Genomic DNA, 12,239 nt, shown 5'->3' with positions numbered 1-12,239 from the left:
GACAGCTTCCTCATGGGAATTTACCAGGGAGGATTTAGGGTGAGGAGTGATAATTTATATTAAATGTACGTCCTATTTCTCATTAATGTCTTCTCAACATTAAGTTTCAGGGAATAATTTTGTGCTCTTTAAATCTGAGATTCAAAAAGATTCGTGCATAGTGAAATAAAGCAGGCAATATAAACAACCAGGAAAAAAAAGAGAGAGGAACAAAGACTGAAAAGTGGTAGTCAGAATTCAGAACTCCAGACAGCATATTGGTTTACAAACAATAATTACACATTTTGCAAATAATTTTTCAGAAACATGGGGCTTATCAAAAAATATACTTGATCTATACAATTAGTTATTCAGATATATGAAGCATCTTATTACTGTAGAAAGCATATTGGATTGGGAACTAGAAAAATAGTACAAGTCATTACTTATCTGTATTGTGTCTTCAGTGGGGCAGTTCTGTCATAGCCATCTTTTTCATTGTTTGATCCTTGTCTTTTCTTTTTAATCAGAGTCATACCATTTTGATAAGTGAAGGCAATTAGATTTGTTGGTTCCACTTGCAAATATAGTGATATCCCTTCCAGAAATACAGAATTCTTTTAAAATTTAAAACAAAAGAGAAAGAAAGGAAAGGAGAAACAGGTGCAGGATCTCCTTGGTTTATGCTGGCCCTATTTAATATATTCTGGAAACCTTGGACCTTTTGGAATAAAAATGACCACTGACTAAGTGAAATAGGAGGGAGGAAGCATGAATGAAAGTTGAAATGGTGTGGGGTGCCTGGGTGGCTCAGTTGGTTGAGTGTCTGTTTTGGCTTAGGTCATGATCCCAGGGTCATGGGATGGAGCCCCATGTCTGGCTTTGCACTGAGTACAGAGCCTGCTTGAGGTTGTATTTCTTACCCTTTCCCCCTCTTCCTAGCTTACTCTGTCTCTCTCTAAAATTGAAAAACGATACTATTTGGGGTGCCTCGGTGGCTCAGTTGATTAAATGTCAGAGCCTAATTGGAATTCTCTCTGCCTCTCTCTCTGTTCCTCCCCCTTTCATGTGCACTCTCTATCTCTCTCACAATAAATAAATAAACTGAAAAAAAGTTGAAATGGCTTGAAACCAAATAAGGGAATGTTTACTGACACTGTCCCCACCTATGATAAAATGTGGGAGAGGAATTATAGTATGGCTGTTAAGAGTTTGGACTCTAAAGTTGAAAATATCTTGTTTTGAATATAGCTCTTTCATTTACCAGTGAGTTTTCCTATCTGAGCTGCAACATCCTCACCTATAAAATGCAGATAATAATAGCACTTATCTCATAGGGATATTGACAGAATAAAATGAAATAATACATTTTGTGCTATTAGTAAATTGGTAATAGTAAATTGCTTAGCATGGTGACTGATACATAATAGTACTGCTAATAACAAACATTCATTGATTACTAGATGCCAGTAACTCTTCTAAGTGCTTTCCAAATACTAACTCATTGACTGATTAATGTCAGCCCTTCTAAAGCTTCTATTTATTATTAGGAAATAGCTGCATATAATAAAATATATAATAATTTATTATAGGACTTCTAAACTTGCATCTTGATATAGATATTAAATATATATTTGTATATGTGTGTATACATATATCAATCAATGTATATATGTATATACATATCTGTATATATGTGAATAAACATTAAAAGTAAAGAAGATCTGAACCCACAACTGTATGGTCAGTTAATCTTCAAAAAAGCAGGAAGGAATATCTAATGGGAAAAAGACAGTCTCTTCAACAAATGGTGCTGGGAAAACTAGACAGCAACATGCGCCAAAGAATGAAACTGGACCACTTTCTTCCACCATACACAAAAATAAACTCAAAATGGGTTAAAGACCTAAATGTGAGTCCATAAAAATTCTTGAAGAGAGCACAGAAAGCAATCTCTCTGACATCAGCCATAGCAACATTTTTCTAGATATGTCTCCTGAGGCAAGAGAAACAAAAGCAAAAATAAACTTGGGACTACATCAAAAGAAAGTAAAAAAGCTTCTGCCCAGCAAAGGAAATAGTCAACAAAACTAAAAGACATCTTACTGAATGGGAGAAGATATTTGCAAATGACATATCCGATAAAGGGTTAGTATCCAAAACATATAAAGAACTGATACAACTCAACACCCAAAAAACAAACAATCCAATTAAAAGTGGGCAGAAGACATGAATAGACATTTCTCTAAAGAAGACATCCAGATGGCCAACAGACACATGAAAAGATGCTCAACATCACTCATCCTCAGGGAAATGCAAATCAACGCTACAATGAACTATCACTTCACGCCTATCAGAATGGCTAAAATCAACAACACAAGAAACAACAAGTGTTGGCAAGGACGTGAAGAAAGGGGAACCCTGTTGCATTGTTGCTGGGAATGCAAATTGGTGCAGTCACTGTGGAAAATAGTATGGAGGTTTCTCAGAACATTGAAAATAAAACTACCCTATGATTCAGGAATCACACTACTGGATATTACCCCTGTCCCCCCAAAATATGAAAAACACTGGTTCAAAGGGATACATGCATCCCTATGTTTATTGCTGCATTATTTACAATAGTCAAACTATGGAAGCATCTCAAGTGTCCCTGAATAGACGACTGGATACACAAGGAGTGGTATATGTATACAATGGGATATTACTCAGCTATAAAAAAGAATGAAATAGTGCCATTGCAACAACATGCATAGAACTAAAGATTATTAGGCTAAGTGAAATAAGTCAGTCAAAGAAAGACAAATACCATATGATTTCCTTCATATGTGGAATTAAAAAAACAAACAAACATAACAAATGACCAAAGGAAAAAAGAGACAAACCAAGAAACACACTATAGAGAACAAACTGATGGTTACCAGAAGAAGGTGAGTGCAGGGATAAGGGAAACAGGGGATGGAGATTAAAGAGTGTACTTATCATGATGAAAAATAAAATGATAAAAAAATAATTGTCATAACTATATCACTTTGTATTTTCACAATATAATCTTATATTCTTTTTTTTTTTTTTTTTCAACGTTTATTTATTTTTGGGACAGAGAGAGACAGAGCATGAACGGGGGAGGGGCAGAGAGAGGGAGACACAGAATCGGAAACAGGCTCCAGGCTCTGAGCCATCAGCCCAGAGCCCGACGCGGGGCTCGAACTCACGGACCGCGAGATCGTGACCTGGCTGAAGTCGGACGCTAAACCGACTGCGCCACCCAGGCGCCCCTATAATCTTATATTCTTAAGACAGTATAATGGTGAGATGTCATTTCTCATAATAAGACTGACAAAGGTGAAAATATTACCGATACCTAATGCAGGCAAGGATGTGGGGAAACAGAGCTGCTGGTAATGCAAAACATGATATCTTTGTGGAGAAAAAAATGACAGTAGGAGTGAAATGTTAAATATATATATCCTTTGATCCAACAACCATATTCCTAGGAGTTCATTCTAAAAAGAGAATATAATAAGGCGTAAAAATATATTCATAGTAGTGCTGTTTGCAATAGCAAAAACAAAACAAAATAAAAAAACAAAAATGAACCTAAAATGTCTCATTAGTGAAACAGAGTTCATGAAATGGGATGTCAGCATCCTTTAATAGTGGAGATGCCTTACTCATTGACATGTCTCTAGGAGATATTTTTAAGAAAAAAAAATGTATATTTATCACACGATGGTATTCACATATGCATTTGCAAATGTGTGTGAATTTTTTTCTTTCTTCTTTTATTATACCTTTTTATACTACTTGCATTTTATACCAATGAGCATATATTTACCTTTCTAAACAGATCATGTAAAAATAAAGAGAAATGAGATATTGTATTGTATACGTGGAATCAAGAAGCAGAGACGGAAAGACCTGCTCCAAGTCTCACAGTTAACAACAGAACTAGTATTAAAGCTCAGGTTACTATGCTACCTCAACCTGTATCCAAGGAATGATAGAAAGGTTTGGGTTTGTCCCCCATTAACGTGGATAATATACAAGATTACACTGAACAATAGCACTCTTGCATTTGAAAACAGCTAAGGAAAAAAGAGGCAAAAAAGAGGGTAAAATAAGCAAAACATAAATCCTAGAGATTGTCATTTATCCAACTTTGCATTTTTTTAAGATGATGAGTACAGAAGAGGTCACTCTTTGTGCCTATTTTGCTAGCAAAACCTTATATTGCTGACAGCCATCAAAGGAACCTCAAATAATGTAACATATAATTTTTCAATAAAAAGAACAACATAAAACACAAGAAGTTATTTATTTCTGGAAGAGATCTTAGTTTTATCATGTCTTAACTTCTCAATTTAAAGATTAAGAAACTGAGGCTGAAGACTGATTTGTTCAAGCTCCCAAAAAATAGAGTACCTTGTAAAATTAGAACGATAATTGAAATGGCATTCAAAGGAGTATAGAACACGTTACACCTACCAATTGTGCATCTCATTCAAAGACAAACATTTATTAAGCACCTGAAGCTGGAATTTCAGCCTGCTAATGTTTACTGGTGTTACTTTTTCTTTTGTTAGACAGTCCCTTTTTAATCTTTATACCTTGTCTGACTCCATATCAGCATCCCAAAACACAAATGATCTCTCTGCCTGCAGGAAAACCACTCTAAATTCCAAATGCAGATACTTAATTTAAAAAAAAAAAAAAGTATATTAATGTCATATTCCCTCCAAGACTTTACCTGTGAGAATTTAGATGATTATAGCAGACAAACAAAATAATATGACAATACACACATTAACAAAGTTGAAATTTATAAGTAAATAAAACAAAATTGAATTAAACAATATTAAAGTACTAGTAATACTACCAGATATTTAGGCATAATTGGGGCAAGAGGGTGCTAAAAGTAAATTTCAATTTTGCTTTGCTGATGGCTCAGCTACCCTAATCTTGCCCAGATGTCACAGGATTTAACTCTGTGATCTAAATGGGCTCAATGAGAGGGACACCTGGGTGGCTCAGTCGGTTAACCTTCTTGGTTTCAGCTCAGCTTCTGGGTTTCAGCTCAGGTCATGACAGTTCGTGAGTTTGAGCCCTGCACCGGCTCTGTACTGACCTGCAGAGCCTGCTTGAGATGCTCTCTCTCCCTCTCTCTTTCCCTCTCTCTCTGCCCTTCCTCACTCATGCTCGCTCTCTCTCTCTCAAAATAAATATATAAACTTAAAAAAAAATAATAAATGGGCTCAACAACAGTTGGCTGCCAATACAAGAGTTTTCTCTGACAGGGTTATACCTCACTTAGACATACAGCCCAGGGAATCAGAAAGTCAAGCCAATGTTTACCTAATTAGTCACAGGATGACCTATAGGGGGAGTTGAGAAATAAAATAAATCATTCATGGCTCATCCAGTAGAGTAGAGGAGACTTAAAAGTACTTCACAGCCTACCCAGATCCATACACCAAGGAACACCTGTGACTTGATCTCCTGATTTCTCTAGAAGGGAGCACTAGGTATTCCTTAAAGTGGCTAAACATCTTGGATCATGTCCTAGCTCAGGCTGCTATAAACACAATGTCATAGACTGAGTGGCTTAAACAACACATACTTATTTCTCATATTTCTGGAAGCTGTTAAGTCCAAGATCAAGGTGCAAGCAGATGCATTTTCTGGTGAGAGACATGTTCCTGGTTCGCAAACAGTTGTCTTTTCACTGTGTCCTCACATGGCAGAGACACAGCTCTTGTCTCTTCCTCTTCTTCTAAAGACACTAATCCCATCATGAGAGCCCTACACTCATGACTTCATCAGGATCTAATAACCTCCCAAAGACACCCCCCCTCTAAATATCATCATACTGGGGACTGGGCTTCAACATGTAAATTCGGGGGCCAAGGGAAGGGCATAAACATTTAGTTTGTAATAGATCACAAGTGCACTCTAAATTGAATATTGCATACTGATCAGAATGGTCTCCTGGGCAACAAAACACTTTTGGCTTGGGGAGAGTTCGGAAAGGAAAGCAGAAGTGTTACCCCCTCAGGCCTGGGAGAACTAACAAAGCCTGGAAGAACTAACAAGGCTATCAGGGCTCACTTCCAAAGCTAATGTTACCTATGGATGACATAATCACAGTATAATTCAAGGTACAACAAGAAAGCTTTCCAACTATGTTTTCCCCACACTAATTCACGACTAATCATTAGGTTAAAAGTAAACATTCCAGGAAAGGATAACGGGGTGGTGTGGGGGTGATTATCAAACATTTCAACTTAGGTTAATTATGTTTACTCAGATTTCTTCTTGATAGTTAAACTTCATAGAAAGATTTTTGACGAAAAGGACAGAAGAAAGGAAAGGTAGTTTTGGATCGGCAGCACAGAGGAAGGAAAGCATACAGACAGGGCAATGGGCAGCTGATAACATTAAGAAAGAACGTATGTGAGGAGAGAATTGCAGGTGACCAGAAGGAAACAGAAAAGGAAGAAATAAATATATAAGGAAGAATGTGAACTTTCAGATTCTACTCATAATTAGCCTAGCCCTCTCTTTACATTAAGTGAAGCACAACACTCACTCAACACTTGTGAAGAACCCAGCACCCAGAAACCTTGAGATCCACTATGTTGAAACAAAACCAGGAGTAGAAAAACAAGGGGGAACTGAATTGGAAATCAGAAGACCTCAAGTTAATCTGGTGATTCTGGGAGGTCACATGCCTTCTCTAGGGCCTTGTTTTCAAGATGCACTCTCTCAGGAAGGGTTTCTGAATCTGGGAACTATTTACATTTTTAACCCCATAATTGTCTGTTATGGGGGGCTGTCCTGTGCATTGTAGGATATTTAGAAGCATCCCTGGACTTTCCCCACTAGATACAATAGTATTCCTCAAGTTAGAACAACCAAAGCTGTTTCCAAATGATGCCAAACGTCCTGTAAAAAACAAAACCTCTCCCAGTTGAAAACTACTGCCCTGATACTCATAATTTTCTCATTCTATAATTGTATGTGTTTAATATGCCAAAGTAATATATAGTAAAGCAGTAAAGAGCATAGCGTCTAGAGTCAGAGTACCTGGGGTGAAATCTCTCTTTACCACTTGCAAACCACTTTTGGCAACTTATTTAACTCATTTGTAAAATGAGAATGGTAATAGCTACCTCATAGTGTTCATTAGGGGATCAATGTGTATAAAGTACCAAGAACAGCATCCTTCTCATTGCATGCAATTTTATAAGTGCAGCTATTTTAATTATCATAGCCCTAATTCTTCACCTGGAACGCTGGGCTGGTTCTTTGATGACACATAGAGGACTCTTTTGACTTGCTTCCCCAGATAAACGCCACATATCAAATCTGAGCACAAACATGTAATATGCGATGCTATCCTTTGGAGGAAATGATGGATATACTGAAAGCACCATGAGAAGAGGAACAGATTTGTGCATTCAGCTCTGTATCTGTAAGCCCCCAGCATAAGATCTGGTATATAACTGGCACTCAAGAAACAGGCACTAATAGGTAGAGCAACTGATAGAAGAATGATACAGAATACTGATAATTTCAAGTGTATTGCTTGAGATTCCAAAAAGCCAGAAGTGGGTAAAGACTTATTTATATCTGATAGTACCCTTTATGCCAAAAGATAAAGATAAAACATGTCAAAATATCATATCCATGTGCTTGAGAATTTTACAGAATAGCATTACTCATAACAGTAGTTATGAAAACAAGTAACTCTTTAACTGTATTTCTTGCAACACCAAGGAATCCATAAAAAGAATAAAAAATTAGTTTGTCTACATCTGCAGCTTGTGTCCCACTCTCCACTAAAGACAGTGGATGCTTAAATTCCAGCGAAGCTGTTCAAATACACCCTCCCAAACCTGCCCTCTTCCTCTCTTGCTCTCTGTCCTTGCCAAACAGCTCTACAAAGGAAAATGGAAAAACTGAGAGAAGAAACTTGTGAAATATAATTCTCCCAGCAATAAGGATTTTTATTGTCAATCTAAAAACAGCTGACATTGCCTGAAAGCAGAACCATAAAAATAAAATACAGCACACATTCTCCATTTGCCTACACTTGAAGGAAATGAGAAGTTCTCACAATTGTTGTGGCAGCTAATGTTACCACATTTGGTAGTTTGCAACAAAGGAAAAAAGGGGTGGGAGGGAGAACTCCTGAGCCTTAGGATACCTCCTTGCTTTTCAAACTGAAACAGTTTAAGAAGCTATATATTGAAAATATATCTTCATGATGAAAATGTAGTTCAGCTTCTTCATAGTTCTTGACAATCATTACCTGCTAGAGGACCAGAGAAGAAACTCTTGCACTTAGACTGAAGTCATTTCCTTTTCTACCTTCAAAATTAAAATTCTTCAGAGCCAAACTTTTTGACTCGCTCTCCTACCGTTTTTTGCAAATATCCCAACCCTTCACCACTCTTACTACTGGAGAAATCCTTCTCAGGGTCTGTGATTCATTAAGTCTTCTCTTTCCTACCCAAACCTATATCCTCTCCTTCTCAATGGACTCTCTGGATTTTGTCCAGTGTTGTGGCTGTTTATAGCAGTAATCGCGCCACTAGTTATCCCACTAGAAGAGGAATCAAGCCTGTTTTTAAAAGGTAAAATTAACTTAAATGTGTGAAAATACAGTCAGATACACTGAATATAAATCCAAAACTGCTCAATTTTTTCTAATCATAGAAAAGTTTTTTCCCGATTGTCCCTCCAGCTTCTCTCTGGCTATTGCTCTATTTATGCATCTCTTCAGAGTTAAAATCTTAAAACAGTAGTATGTGCTCTTTGTCAAGCCTCAACTCCAACATGGTTCTACCCATTCTAACATAGCCTCCGATCTCATTCACTAAAGCCAATTCTTGGGAAGGTCAATAACAAATCCCGTATTTCCAAAATCTATATTCCTCATGTGACAAATCCAAAACAATTAACTGATGAGTATTATTAGGCTTTCCTCTCCAACCAAAGGTTTCTGGTTTTGCCTTCTGTTTCTCCTACCTTCCCTCCAAAGAAGGTTCTTTCTGGTCGATGGGTTTCTTTGTGATCTTACAATGGAGGATCAGGAATAAAGAGGTAGGAGTAAAGGAGAAGAGCTAAAGATAGTGGAGGAAATTTGGGAGAACATTTTTTAAAGGGTGCCACAAGAGCAGTTATACTTAGAGAAACAGAAAGTGAGAAAGTTAAGAATTAGATTATAAATTTCCTTCATAACATTATACAACAAAAGAAAACTATGTTGTTTTGAAATTACTTTCCATACTGTTCATGTTCTTTGTATTATGGTATTTCTCAGAGAATGGACAATTGTTACACTTACCTTACCTGACTTCTTGTCATTTCACATGGCTAATTAAACTTCTTGAAGGTATCTATCTTCTTCACTCCTACCACTTTTCTTTGACCTCATTTTATATCTCTAGAATCCTTATCAATATTACGCATGAACTTCTCTTCTTTCCTATCCAAAGAAGTCCCTGACTGGAGACTGACTTCAATTCTTTCCCCTTTCCACCAAAGCCATCCCTACCTTGCAATGAGAATATACTTGCTATGGGCTAAACTATGTCCTCACAAAAGTCATATGTTAAGGTCCTAACCCTCAGTACCCGGGGATGTAAATCTATTTGGAGATAAGGCCTTTAAAGAAATGATTAAGTTAAAATGATGTCATCAGTGGGGGGGGGGGGGCAAGGGGGACGGTCATAATCCAATCTTACTGGTGTCATAAGAAATTTAGACACAGAGAAAAACACCAGCAGAAGGACCATGTTAGGACACAGCGAGAAGCAAACACAGAAGAAAGACCATGTTAGGATACAACAACAAGGGGGCCATCTGCAAGCTAAACAAATTGGTCTTAGAATGAAACCAACCCTGCCTACCCCTTGATCTTAAGCTTCTAGACCCCAAACTGTGAGAAAATAAATTTCTGCTATTTAAGCCACTCAGTTTACAGTATTTTGTTATAGCAATCCTAATGATATAATAAACATTTGTTTTGGTATTAGACCAAATAAAGATTAAGTTCCTACTGAAGTCTGATTCTGAATCTGTATTCTGAAACAGAATCACACAATATTAAAGCTGAAAACTTCTTAGAGACCATTCAGTTGAGTAGTTTTTCATTTTGGGTGTGTAGCAGTTTTTTTGTTTTCTAAGGGTCACTAGTTTCCTTTGTAAAATTTATGCAGCCAGTGTCCCTTCCATGGCATAGTGAACATGAGAACATATACATAACTTTTGCATAAATTTTATTTTATTTCATTAGGAACTGATTTTATTCACATAGGCAGAATTTTTTTAATTATGAATAATTTTCTTTCCCTCTAATTTTCCAGGAAAAAATCAAAAGTCTTTCTAAAGTAAAACACAAATGAACTGCATTACGGAAATAAAAAGAGCACTAATCTAATCTGGCTCAACAGCACATTTCAGTAAGAAACCTGAGTTAAAAGATTTAGTTTACTTTAACATAGCAGTATCTTGGACATTAAACAAATTTACAACTTTTCTGTAGTTTGTGAGCAGGAGGTAGTGAAAAAACCTAGCTTGCTATATAAGATGGCACTGCCATTTTATACAGAATTAGAATAACCATTACTCTCTGCCAGTCAAGGATAGGATTATGTGAAGAAACAAAACATTCTCCAAGACCCTTTGAAGAAATTCTAGTCACATCATTTCCTCCAGTCAATAAGGTCACCTTTGGCAAGTACTGCATCACTGATCCTGTCTATTTCAGCAAGAAAATAAAATAAATCCATATTTTGATGTTAAGGTCATCGAAGCAGGGGTAACTTTCAAAGAAGTTTTTCAGTACTTTGATATATTCAAAGATTTCTGCCAATGGACAAAATGATAAGACTGTCAGTCTCAACTCCAGGCTCTAGAAGCACTTTGCCTGGAATTGGAAAGTTTGTATATTTGCCAACCCCTGTCCACCTCTCACAGAATGAAAACTCTGCCAAAAGAGCTTCTTTCTTTTCATTATCATTCACAGGCAATGGAAGCACCTTAAATCAGAAGATTTGCCTTTCTATTGGTCCAAATTATCAGCCAGTGAGCCAATCCACAAATACATTTCTGTCAAGCTTTTCTGTGATTAGGGCTTTCTTATTCTCTCAAATAAATACAACTTTTGTTTAAATTTTAGTCAAGTGGCACCTCGGTGGCTCAATCCAGTCAGTTAAGCATCTAACTCTTGATGTCTGCTCAGGTCATGATCTCATGTTTGGTGCGGCTGAACCCCATGTGGGGCTCTGTGCTGACAGTGCAGAGCCTGCTTGGGATTGATTCTCTTTCTCCCTCTCTCTGTCCCTTTCCGCATGTGAGCATCTGGGCAATCACGTGCTCCCTCTCTCTCAAAATAAATAAATAAATGTTAAAAAAAGATAATAAAGTTCAAACAGTTAAAATGGTGGCAGACTTCTTGGTACTCAAAAACTTTACATTATGCTTGAATCTACAGGATTTCTTGAAAAGACAATAATGTAAACATCTGACTTTGATATAAATAAATAAGTAAATAAATAATCAATCTGGCTTTGAAGAACCTGGTGTTATTGTTCATAACCGTAAACGAGATTCTTTTCAAGAGTGCTGGCTGGATCTTTTACACCAGTAAATCTTCATGTGAAAAGCAATGAAATGTCAAAATGATGTGCCTTCTCCAAAGGAGGAAATTTAGATGGTAGCCAAGGTTGTTGATGCTTCATTTGGGATACAATAAGCTAAGTTGTTGTTTTCTGCCCCTAGCCAAAGTCTTTCTCATTGAAGAAAACTCTCACAATTTTGAAAGTATCTATGCCATTGGCATTTCTAAAGTGACTCAAAAATTAGAACACTCTTTTTGATAGTTTTAGTATAGACATAAATCAAGAACACCAAGGTTTGGTAGCGCAGAATAATAATAGTAGTGTCATCTAGTTTTATACAGAAAGGAAAATGACACAGTTGTGAGTTCCTCCTACTTCATGGTATTAGAAGAAATGTCAGCAAGTTTGATGTGTGTGATGTCCTTTGTTAAGGATACTCTTTCAATTTTCTCCTGTGGTTTCAATCAGAAATGAACTCAACAATTTCCAGAGAAGAAGACCATGCCAAATGTCTCCAATTTTATGTGGCTTCTTGTTCTTAGCAATGTCATAAGTGAAATCTTATCCAAAGAAAACTATGTAAAGCCACAAACCTCACCTCAGTATCAAAGAATCATCAGGAAAGAATCA

The sequence above is a fragment of the Leopardus geoffroyi genome, chromosome B3 (assembly GCF_018350155.1).
Source record: "Leopardus geoffroyi isolate Oge1 chromosome B3, O.geoffroyi_Oge1_pat1.0, whole genome shotgun sequence".
Taxonomy (NCBI): Eukaryota; Metazoa; Chordata; class Mammalia; order Carnivora; family Felidae; genus Leopardus; species Leopardus geoffroyi.
The sequence above is the reverse complement of the archived record's forward strand: the minus strand, read 5'-3'. Positions refer to the sequence as shown.